Source organism: Hippopotamus amphibius, chromosome 11 (assembly GCF_030028045.1).
Source record: "Hippopotamus amphibius kiboko isolate mHipAmp2 chromosome 11, mHipAmp2.hap2, whole genome shotgun sequence".
NCBI lineage: Eukaryota > Metazoa > Chordata > Mammalia > Artiodactyla > Hippopotamidae > Hippopotamus > Hippopotamus amphibius.
Window position 1 is genome coordinate 22,870,199 of NC_080196.1, and position 9,692 is coordinate 22,879,890.

The following is a 9,692-nucleotide window of genomic DNA, read 5'->3' on the forward strand; positions in this document are numbered from 1 at the left end:
GTATCATATTATATGCACATCTATGATAGCAGTCACCTATAATACAGGTTATTTATTATATCCACTGTTGATTTACTTTTACATTTGTTCTTACATTGTCTTTTACATTTACTTATTTTGCTTCCTAAACGTTAGCATTTACCAACAGATAGAGACAATTCTCTCCATGGCAATTCCTGAGAGACAGAATCAAACTATTTCTAGACACTTTAGTGAGAAGAAAATATGTCTCCTAGGAGAGGGAGGTGGAATAAGGATTCAGAACATGGAGAAGAACTGAAATATAACATATTCCACTTTTTTTCAGAAGGAAGAAAGCCCAGATATATCATCACATAATCACAGCCTTGTATGCTGCTGTGTATGTGTGTGTGTGTGTGTGTGGAGTTGAGGGCATTGCTAGGAGGGACGTGGTTCTCTCTCAGGAGACACACAATCTTCCTGAGATCAGACATGGTCCTGACTACAACAAAAGCTTCTCAGTGCATGGTCTTAGAAGTTTACATCCTCTGAATTTTGGCAGGTTATAAGGAGAGTGCACAGACAAAATCAGGGAGTGGCTCATCAGAAGTGATAACCATCTACTTTTTTCCCTCAAATATTAGGATTAAAGATAGGGGATGTAACTGATGTCTGAAGAAAAGAGGGTTGTGGAAGACGGTGGATTAAAGTGTTAAAATAGATAGCCAACACCCAAGGCATTTTTTCAGTTTTGGTCATTTTTTAATCAGTTGTTTTTCCTTCTCTGAAGCATATAATTATTTACTCAATATAGGCCAGTATCCCAGTCATAAAATTGCTGTAAGTTGTTCTAAACTAATTATTTCACAGGAAACAGATAGATCTCTTATTGTTGGGTAATGGAAATGTCTAGGTTATCCAGTATTTTTTAATCAATTCAATGATAAAATAGTTTCAGCTGGGTTAGGTGAAGGCAACACCTAGCTAGATATTAGGTGCTTGATGAAACAACTATGGGTAAAGCAATGGGTAATCATCTCTACAATCCTTAAGGGCCAACTTACATAAGTCATATCCACTATCCAAGCATTTTAGAAATGACAATTTCAGAATCATGAAGGTTAATATTTATTGAGCTGGTCTTGTATGCCAGGCACTGCACTCAGTGTTTCAGGTAAACTATCTAATAATATATCACATGGTTTCCTTTGGTTGATAGGAAATAAGCATTTCATTATGAAAACGGAGAGTAATAAGGGACTGAGTCAGTGAAGGAACATTTCTAATTATGTGGAGGTGACCCCAAATGAATCACTTGTGTTGGATTATTTCCAAAGCAGAACTATATGGAAGGTGCTTGTCCTGGGTTTGGGGGCTGGGTAAGGCGGCACATGAAGCCAAGCCACTGAGCTATTAAAATGATCTTGTCTCCTTCCTCTATTTCTTTCATACATCCAACTATCACTGAAAATCCATCTCAAGAGTTAAGCCTTCAGAATCTTGTCAAAGTTCAATGGTCACTTAATTTTTTATTTTTCAATACATTGAGTAGGCACCTATAATACAAATTATCATTGAGCATGAAATGCCTCCAACTTCAGATTAATATCACAGTGCCTTGTTACTTGATGAATGACTTTATAAATATAGGTTATGTTTATAGACTGGTAATAATAGATACTACACTTGATCTTAGCCAAAAGGCCGAGAAGCGATAGACTGGTAATAATAGAGAATATTGTGTGCAATGCCCTATGAGGTTTACTAACCTGGGACTTTAAAAGGAAAGAGGTTTTGAAGCTGATAAATTGTGTTTAATTCCCTACTTTTCATTCATGCTTTACCTCTACAATGTTTGCATTTTTAACTCTAAACAACTGGGGAAGAAAGATAGGAAGGGCTTCATCATCCTTCCTTCACACAGAAATCATGGATCAGAAACTTTAGGTCAAGAAAACGTATCAAGTGAGAGACAAAAGAATGTCCGTGCTGAATTGTTGTACCACCAGTGGTGTTCCTTTCTGTAGGCTCCTGACTCCTGCCTTGAGCATCTCACTCTCTTTCTGTAGGCAATGAGTGAAATTAAACAATCTTGGTGTGTACATAAAACTGACCTCTGCTACGTGGATCCCAGGGTCCCCAGACAAAGGTCAACAGAGAGTAAATCCTGAAAACATTAGAGAGTGTAATGAAAAACATCAGATTTTACCTGGTTGTTATTATTCTAAGTGACAGAAACAGGGAAGAGAATTTGACTACTTTGCTTGTATCCTTAGCTCCAGTGAGACCTTTACATTTATTTTTATATGATTTAGTATTTATTTCTAGACAGAGTATCATTCTTTGTCAATTTAGATATTTAAAAACACTCACAGACCTTCACTACCTCTGATATCTTATTTTCTCAACTGTTCCTGAATTTTGTGAAGTTTTACAATGTACTATCACACGATGACTTTTTAATTCATCCTGGGGGACTAAGACTATCCAATGAGTAACAGCATGCATTCGCCTTTGTGCAGTCAGCCATCCCTGTGTGCCATCCACCAGTAGGATTCTCCCATTCCCCACATCCCCTGACTCCCACCCCCAAAGCAGGCATTTGTGTTTACTGTCTACAGTCTAAATGGGACAAGGACATTTATGAAATGAAATCTTTGTGGTGTCACTACTAAAGAAAGAGTCAGGCATTCTCCTTTTCTGGTTGGAATTTCCTCTACGGTTCCTCCATCAGTGAGAACTGAGAAAACTGCAGTTCCTCCCAGATACAGGAAGGTAGAATGAGTTAGATACATATTTGTGTGTAAAACTGACAAAAAGAGTGACAGCTTCTCCACGTTCAGAGCTTTCTTTCTACGTAACTGCATAGACTATTATTGAGATGTCAGAATGTTTAAAAAAATTTTGGGGGGGTGAAAAAAAGATAAGGAAACCATTGTCTCTGTTTTCTTTTCCACAGCCTTAATTGAATTGTGTTGCCACAGGTTTAGGCTTCTTTCTAATTTGTGAGCTTTTTTAAATCTGATTTTATTTTATTTATTTTATTTTATTCTAATTTATTTTATTTTATTTTTTCTCGTTACCACTACTAATTAGTTTGTCTTATTTTTTATCAGAGTAACATCGGTATACCATGTTGTGTATGTTGTAGGTGTAGAGAATCATTTTAATTTCTACACCTACATTTATCTGTTCATGTTTGGCTTCTTTTCCCATATAGGTTATTAGACAGTGTTGATAGCCTTTCCTTGCTGAATATCAGTTTTCCACGATAGAGTTTGTTAATCCCATCCCCCTAATTGATCTCTTGACCCTTTCTATCACCTTTGGCAAATATATGTTTGTGTCTGATGTGCTTGAGTCTCCTTATGTTTTCTGTTATTTCAGCGGTGTGTATTTTTAGATGCCACCTAGAAGTGATTTCATAGAATATTTGCCTTTCTGATTCTCACTAACTTTACTTAGTTTTATTAACTATAGGTTGATCTGTGTTCTTGCCAGTGGCATTATTTCACTCTTGTACATGGTGGAGTCATATTCCAGTAGGTACATGTATCTCTTCTTTGCTGTCTGCTCATCTGTTCAAGGACGTTTGTATGTCTCCACATCTCAGGTCTTCTTTATGGTGCTGCTGTGCACCCATGGATCTGTGAGTTTTCACAGATTCTTATTTCACAAATTCTGGTTTCAACACATATACTCTTAGGCATGGGATTCTCAGCTCATTCAGTACCTCAATGTTCACTTTTTAAAGGCACTTCCATAATGTTTTCTATAGTGGCTTTTATGATGTCTATTCCACCAGCACAAAAGAAGGGTCCCCTTTTATTTAACCTCCAATCTAGAATATGCTGGCACTTACTTTGTGGTAATAACCCTTTGAATGGTGGCAGGAGATATTTTGTCAGTTTTTGTTTTGCCTTATCTTCAATAATTTACCATAAGATTGTCTTTTGTGTGTGTGTTTTTAGAATATTTATTCTTATACAATATTTATAGAATTTACCTGTTGAAATTGTCTTCTTGAAAGTCTGCCCTGTTTTTCTTTATTTTTGTTTCCTTTAACCTGGAAAAATTTTGAGGCCAGATATCATTTACCTCCCTAGAGTCCTTGTGATTTTATTTTATTTTATTGAAGCTTCTCCTTTGGTTTTAAACAGCATATGCAATGGAACCACTAACTTTTAACTTTAAAACTATCCTAAGGCAAATCTAAACTATACCTAAAGTGACTACTATCTTCAAACACAGACAATATCTTCTGTTTACATGAAAATCCAGTCACGGGCATATTCTGTCTTAAAGCAAAATTCTCAAACAAATGGATTTTTAGAATGTGCTCAAGTTCATTTGATGCAGTAATTGATGAACCAGCAGAGGATAAAGGACATGTTGTCCAGGGCATAAAAATATGGAGATATAGACAAAGAGAGAAAGTTTCCAAAAGGAATTTATTAACTTTATAACACTTGAAGTTATTTCCTATATCAAGTTATAAGATCATAGCATATTATTAGCTTTTATAGGTGAACCTCTTTCCCTACAGAACTGTAAACCGGGGTTGGTTTGCAAATCCTAAGCAGTGGGCCAAATCTGACTGCTGCCTGTTTCTGTAAATAAGGTTTTATTGGAAGAATACAACTAGGCAACTTTTTTACACATTGTCTACGGGCTGCTTTCATGCTATAACTACAGAGTTTAGTGGCTTTTGCAAAGAGTTTATGGGCCACAAAGCCTAGAATATTAATTACCTAACCTTTTACAAAATATGTTTGCTGATCCCTGTTACAGATAAAAAGACACTTAAGAAACATACCAACAAAATGTAAGGTGTGGAACTTCTTTGAATCATGATTTAAACAAACCAAAGAAAAGAAAACATTTGTCAGACAGAAAAATGGACATGGGCAGATAGATTATAATAAAGAAATATTGTTAATTTTAATTCTAAATTATGTTTGCAATGATATGGTGCCTGGGATTTACATTTTAGAATCACAGCAAAGGATAATCTCTAAAATATACAAACAGCTCATGCAGCTCAATATCAAAAAAACAAACAACCCCATACAAAAATGGGCCAAAGACCTAAAGAGACAATTCTCCAAAGAAGACATACTGATGGCTGAGAGACACATGAGAAGATGCTCAACATCACAAATTATTAGAGAAATGCGAATCAAAACTGCAAGAGATAGCACCTCACACTGATCAGAACAGATATCATCAAAACATCTACAAACAATAAATGCTGGAGAGGGTATGTGGAAAATGGAACCCTCTTGCACTTTTGGTGGGAATGTAAATTGATACAGCCACTGTGGAGAACAGTATGGAGGTTCCTTAAAAAACTAAAAATGGAACTACCATATGACCCAGCAATCCCGCTCCTGGTCATATACTCAGAGAAAACCACAAATCAAAAAAGACACATGCACCCCAATGTTCACTGCAGCACTATTTACAATAGCCAGAGCATGGAAGCAACCTAAACATCCATTGACAAATGAATGAATAAAGAAGATGTGGTATATATATATATAGTGGAATATTACTCAGCCATAAGAAGGAATGAAATTGGGTCATTTGTAGCAACATGGATGGACATGGAGACTGTCATACAGAGCGAAGTAAGTCACAAAGAGTAAAACAAATATCATATATTAATGCATATATGTGGAATCTAAAAAATGGTATAGATGATCTTATTTGCAAAGCAGAAATAGAAACATAGACATAGACAACAAACATATGGATACCAAAGGAGAAGCGGGGGGTGGGATGAATTGGGAGATGGGGACTGACACATATACACTACTGATATTATGTATAAAATAGACAACTAATGAGAACATACTGTATATCACAGGAAACTCTGCTCAGTGCTCTGAGGTGACATAAATAGGAAGGAAATACAAAAAAGCAGGGATATATGTATATGTATATGTATATGAATAGCTGATTCATTCTGCTGTACAGTAGAAACAAACACAACATTGTAAAGCAACTATACTCCAATAAAAATTAATAACAATATACAGATTTTAAACAATTACAGCAAAAAAATTGTGGGAGAAGTTACATGAAACAAAATTGTCATGATATTGTTAATTAATATTTACTTGTGTACATGTTTATCCTATATTAGTCTATCTCCACTTTCTATGTTTGAAATTTTTATGTATTAAGAACTTTGTCCATTATGTTATTGATTTCTATCTCAGTTTTGTTTTTGTCAGATAAAATGCTCTTATGCTTTTTTAACTTTTGAAATGTGTTTGTATTTTCTTTAGTATTCAACATATGGTCAACATTTTGTAAATGTTCTGTGTATGCCTGAAAATTTTTGTATGCATTTGTTAGGTTCAACGTCCTCACTATATTTATTGGTAAATTTTGTTTTGTTATTCATATTTTCTATATCCTTACTCATTTGCCTTTTCTACCAGGTATTCATCCATTTCTGGCTGTGGATTAGTCTATTTCCTTTTTTATTTGTCAAGTTTTGCTTTGTATTTGGAAGTTATGTTATAGGATGCATTAAATTTAGATTATTATGACTTCCAATTTACTAAATATTTTAGTATTATGAAATGTCTCTCCTTATATCTAATAATAGTTCTTCCCTTAAAGTCTACTTTGTCTAATACTAGTATGATGAGGCAAGCCTTCTTTGGCTAGCGTTCACATGGTAAGTATTTTATTCTTTGCATCCTCATATAGTTTTTATCCTAGTTTTTCTTTAAAAATTACTCTGAAAATACTTGTATTTATTTGGATAATTTAGGCAATTTACATTTATGTAGTTTACATAATATAATTTATTTATATTTAATTAACATAATTACTGAAGTTTGTAGCTACTATTTTTCTGTAATTTTCCTTTTGCCCAACTGATTATTAATTTTTATTCTACTGCATTTATATTTTTATAATTAATCAAATATTGTTTTATGATTACAATTTCTTCACCTATTAACTTATTAGCAGTATATTATAATATTAATCTTTTATTGGCTATGTTAGACATTACAAGATATGTCTTTGATCTGTTGTAGGCTAATTTGCTAGCCCTTTTATCAATTTGTTTTCTCTATGAACTGATTTTAAGTGATTTCCAGTCTATACATGTAAATGAAATTTTAAAAAAACACTTTTTAAGATATATAGAGCCAAATCTTTCAGAACTACTTGGAGAAAAATGACAAACCAACAATTTTAAAGTCTTTTTCTTGCGGATTATATCCACCAATCATGTATACAAAAATAGGAAATTAATAACAAAATGATACCAAAAAGGTTACTAATACAATCAAAGCCAAACATCCATGAATTTGAATCCTAAAAACAACATTGTAAAATAATTTCAAGGTAAAGGATAAATAAAAATTAAATTTAAAAAGCATTTATAACTAAACCTCAACAAGAATACATATAACATTTTGTGGCATGCAACAATACTTAAAGGGGAATTTATAGATTTATGAGTAAATGCATTTGTTAGAAAATAAGATTATTTGGAAAACATGGGCTAAGAAATTGAGTTAGGAATTTTAGGAAACAGGACTTCCCTGGTTGTCCAGTGGTTAAGACTCAATGCTCCCAATGCAGGGGGCCCAGGTTCAATCCCTGGTCAGAGCATTAAATCCCCATTTCTGCAATGAAGATCCCGCATTCCACAATTAAGACCTGGCACAGCCAAATAAATAAATATTTTTTAAAAAAGAAGTTAAGGAAATAACAGGAAAAAAAAACCCAAAGCAGGAAGAGGAAAGAAGTTAATAAAGATAAAATGACATGTAAATGAAGTAGAAGACTTATACAACAAATTAAACAGAGTTGATCTGTGAAAACAGGAAGCTGATTCTTCCATAAGACATAAAATTGAAAACCTCTATAAGTAGGATATTTACATGAGCAAGTATCATTCAGATACTGACACAGAGTATAATAGAAATCTTAAATGCCACAAGTTATTATTTCATGAATGATGTTAAATTAAGCAAGGAACTTAAAAATCGAAACCAAATGGATAATTTTCTAGAGAAAAATGTAAATTCTCAAAATTCACCCGAGAAGGAAAAAGCCTGAACAGACCAATAATTTTTTTAAGTGAACTCAGGATCATAAATATCCAACAGTCTATCTTTAATGGCACAAGTTTGAACCTACTTTATGAGAGCAACTGTGAGAAAACTCAACCGTTAATTCCAGGCTTAATTTCTTCCACAGTTAAGTAAGAAATAGGAAGTTACCCAACTCATTTTATGAGAATAGTGTAACCTTGATGCACAAACAGAAAATGATATTACTGACCAATCTCACTTATATGGATAAATATAACAATTTTGCATAACAATTTACATAAATATAAAAGTAATATTCTAAAGATATGACATGACAGACAAAACATAACTTATTTCAGGAATACAGGTATTATTTCAAGTTAGAAAACCTTTTATCACAGTAACTACATACTAGGCTATAGGAGGAAAACAATGTAATCATCAGAGTGTCGTAAGTTGAGACAATGAGTATTTTCAGCGTTTACCTTGGCAAAATTTCTAAATGTTAAATTCCAACTACACCACTTGTTGAATAAAGGATAGGCAATGAGTTTTCTCATACAGTCTTGGTGGGAGTGTAAATCAATATAGTAACTCTGTAGAAAAATTTTAAAGTATCAATTAATTTTTGTAATTGTTAATGAGCTTATCCTTTAACAGAGAGATTACACTGATAGTTACCTACTGCATAGACTCACCTTCACATAAATACTAGGATATATACAACAGTGTTGTAGCATTGTTTGAAATTTTTAAAACATTAAAACAATATAAATACTGTTAACAAAATAAAATGTGATATATGTATATGACAAAATAAACTGCATATGTAATTGAGTAGCTACTAAACACCTAATGCTGTGAGTGATGCATATAGTTTGGTATAATTTATATAAATTTAAAAACACATTTATATATTTTTCTTTAAAATATTTTAAAATGTTGTAGGAAAAATACAAACAAACTGATAATCATGGATGCCTCTAGGTAAGACTACTACAAATGTAAAGAATATATGGAAAATATTAATTTTTTTAATCTCAGTATGGGCATAGGAGTGTCATTTTTGTTATTTTTTAAAATGTATTGTCTATTTGAAATAAGATTTTAAATTATTTGGGTAGCCATGTTGCTTATTAGGCATTTGGCTGTCCTAATCCATCAATGAAATAGTTTAGTTTGATTATAACTACAGGTATAGTTATTAATGTCTGTCAAATTTTATCTCATGAACAGAGAAATACAAAGTTTACATAGACAACAATTAAGTTACCTTATCAATGCCTTCTGACTAGGTCATGTTTTACTTCAACAATATGGTCGGATTTTTTTAACCATTCCATTTAACTTCATACTATATTCAGCGAGAGTTGCTTATATGTGTTAAAATGATAACTTAGGATAAATCTCTAAGAGCATTTACTTATATTTCTTAAAGAACCACACTCATAAAACAATAACATATTGCAAGTATGCTTAACCAGGCTCTAGAATTAAAGGCAATAAGCATCCTGACACTATTTTATAAATAAATAACTACTGTGAATATATGGAAAACAAGGTCAATATTTTTAAACTGAAAAATTACCAATATTTTAAAATATGTTATTGGAACAGATAAAACTTTTATATTCAATATGAAGAAAATTTTATAAATTCTATAAA

At 32.7% G+C, this 9,692-nt stretch overlaps 1 pseudogene; it reads right to left on the reverse strand.

Moving 5' to 3' along the window:
• Window positions 1-1,504: 1,504 nt before the first annotated feature.
• Window positions 1,505-1,677, reverse strand: LOC130832161 (U2 spliceosomal RNA; annotated as a pseudogene).
• Between the last annotated feature and the right edge of the window lie 8,015 nt (window positions 1,678-9,692).